Below are 2873 nucleotides of genomic sequence, written 5' to 3'. Positions count from 1 at the left end.
TTCGTGATGGTGGTGGGTGTGGGGCGGTGGTGGGGGGGGGGCCATATGAACTACAGCACAGTGGGGTCTCCCTTCCTCACCCAATGCTGCTGTCCCGCCCCGGTGACTGCCCTTTTCGTGGACTGGCCATACCAAATTGCGCTTCGTGCCCAAAGGTTAGGTTGGGTTACAGGGATAGGGTGGAGATATGGGCTGAAGTAGCGTGCACTTTCAAGGGCCGGTGTAGACCTGATGGGTCGAATGGCTTCCTCATGCACTATAAATTTTATAATTCTAAAAACAATCGGCTAGTGGCCACACTCCATGGCAGTGTGAGAGAGTTGGATGATATAATAATCTTCATTAGTATCACAAGTAGGCTGACATTAACACTGCAATGAAGTTACTGTGAAAAGCCCCTAGTCGCCACATTCCAGCACCTGTTCGGGTACACAGCGGGAGAATTCAGAATGTCCAATTCACCTAACAGCACATCTTTCGGGACTTGTGGGAGGAAACAGGAGCACCCGGAGGAAACCCACGCAGACACAAGGGGAGAACGTGCAGACTCCGCACAGACAGTGACCCAAGCTGGGAATTGAACCTGAAGCATCGGTGCTGACCACTGTGTTACCATGCTGCCATCTCATTATTTGAATGGGTGTAAACTGAGAGAGATGAACACTCAGCGAGACCTTGGTGTCCTCGTGCATCAGTCGCTGAAAGTAAACGCGTAGGCACAGCAGTCAGTAAAGAAGACAAATAGCATGTTGGCCTTCATAGCGAGAGGATTTGAGTACAGGAATTGGGATGTTTTGCTGCAATTGTGTAGAGCGTTGGTGAGGCCACACCTGGACTATTGCGTGCAGTTTTAGAACATAGAACAGTACAGCACAGAACAGGCCCTTCGGCCCTCAATGTTGTGCCGAGCCATGATCACCCTACTCAAACCCACGTATCCACCCTATACCCGTAACCCAACAACCCCCCCTTAACCTTACTTTTATTAGGACACTACGGGCAATTTAGCATGGCCAATCCACCTAACCCGCACATCTTTGGACTGTGGGAGGAAACCGGAGCACCCGGAGGAAACCCACGCACACAGGGGGAGGACGTGCAGACTCCACACAGACAGTGACCCAGCCGGGAATCGAACCTGGGACCCTGGAGCTGTGAAGCATTTATGCTAACCACCATGCTACCCTGCTGCCCCTAGTGGTCTCCTTCTCTGAGGAAGGATGTTCTTGCTATGGAGGGAGTGCAGCGAAGGTTTACCAGGCTGATTCCCGGGATGGTGGGACTGTCATATGAGGAGAGACTAAGTGGGTTCGGATTATATTCACTGGAGTTTAGAAGAGTGAGAGGGGATCTCATAGAAACGTACATCATTCAAACAGGATTAGACAGGGTAGATTCAGAAAGAATATTCCCGATGGTGGGGGATTCCAGAAGGAGAGGTCAGCATTCAAGGATGAGAACTGAGGAGAAATTTGTTCACCCAGAGACTGGTGAATCTGTGGAATTTACTACCACAGAAAGTAGGTGAGGGCAAAACGTTGTGTCATTTCAAGGAGGAATTAGATACAGCTCTTGGGGCTGAGGGGATATGGGGGTAGGCGGAATCAGAGTATTGAACTTGATGACAATGAATGGGGCCCAATGACTTCCTCCACTTCTATTTCCTATGCTTCAATGCTTCTTGTCCATGGAATGAATGCAATAAATTCCTCCTGCCCCTGGATGCTTTTAATCGACCAAATAACTAATCAATAGCAATTACCTTGTAGCTGCGATGGCCGAGTGGTTAAGGCGTTGGATTCGAAATCCAATGGGGGTTTCCCCGCGCAGGTTCGAACCCTGCTCGCAGCGGATGTCTTTTAAGCTACTTACTCTCTTTAACCGGCTCCCCCTAGAAACCACGGGCTGGTAAATTGATCAGAATTATGACCACTCGATTTTATTAAACGGGATTCACACAAAACTGGTCACCCTCGTTGGAAAACGTAACATTTGTCACTATCCAATGAGATATATTGTGGGGGTTTTTTTGAGGAAATACATGTACATAATGAGCGAGAAACATACATACACAGTAACCACCGCGGAAATATATTCTGTTCAACAGCCTTTGGAAGGATAAGCAACAACACCTGCCAATGAGCGGGAAAGTGTTTAGGTTGAATTAACTTGAATGGTTTTTGTTTAAAATGCTCGTGGTGTGACTCTAACTTGACTTGAAACATAAGTGTGATTCCACGCAGAATTCAAAACACCTTCTCGATTAGACCACATCAACATTCCATCTTTCAGCAAATTACAATTCCCAACAAGCCTGTAATGGTCTTCTTTACAATTCGATTTTTTTGGTCACCTGTTTGCTCAGGCCATGGTCGATGATAATTTAGGGATTTCAAGCCCATTTGAGGGGGCTAAATGCATTTCAGTCAAAATACTTAAATTGCCAATTCTCATTTCACGAGAGTAGGGGGATCAAACACCGTTCACATCCACAAAGTGGGATATTGAGGCAGGTCCTTGAGTGAACAGAGCCATGCTTTGCACTATGTTTAATTTGTGTCTTAACTTCCTTTTTTTGTACTGTACAATGTCACTTTTTCTATCTGCCTAAAATACCTCAATAAAATTGTTTGTTTAAAAAAAAACATCCGCCAGGCGGAAAAGGGCCAACCCTGTTGAAGTTCTGCTGTGGAGATGCCGGCGCTGGACTGGGGTGAGCACAGTAAGAAGTCTTACAACACCGGGTTAAAGTCCAACAGGTTTGTTTCAAACACTCCTGAGGAAGGAGCAGTGCTCCGAAAGCTAGTGTTTGAAACAAACCTGTTGGACTTTAACACATAAGACCTCTTACTATTGATGAAGTACGGCCACAT

The 2873-nt window shown here is 46.7% G+C and overlaps 1 non-coding gene across 1 annotated transcript; it reads left to right on the top strand.

Annotated features, from left to right (window-relative positions):
* Positions 1–1768: 1768 nt before the first annotated feature.
* On the top strand, positions 1769–1851 carry trnas-cga. Its single transcript has one exon. It is a non-coding gene; the product is annotated as a tRNA-Ser (tRNA).
* The last annotated feature ends 1022 nt before the right edge of the window (positions 1852–2873 follow it).

The sequence above is a fragment of the Scyliorhinus canicula genome, chromosome 31 (assembly GCF_902713615.1).
Source record: "Scyliorhinus canicula chromosome 31, sScyCan1.1, whole genome shotgun sequence".
In the NCBI taxonomy this organism is placed as follows: domain Eukaryota; kingdom Metazoa; phylum Chordata; class Chondrichthyes; order Carcharhiniformes; family Scyliorhinidae; genus Scyliorhinus; species Scyliorhinus canicula.
This window is presented reverse-complemented; position numbering and strand designations above follow the sequence as displayed.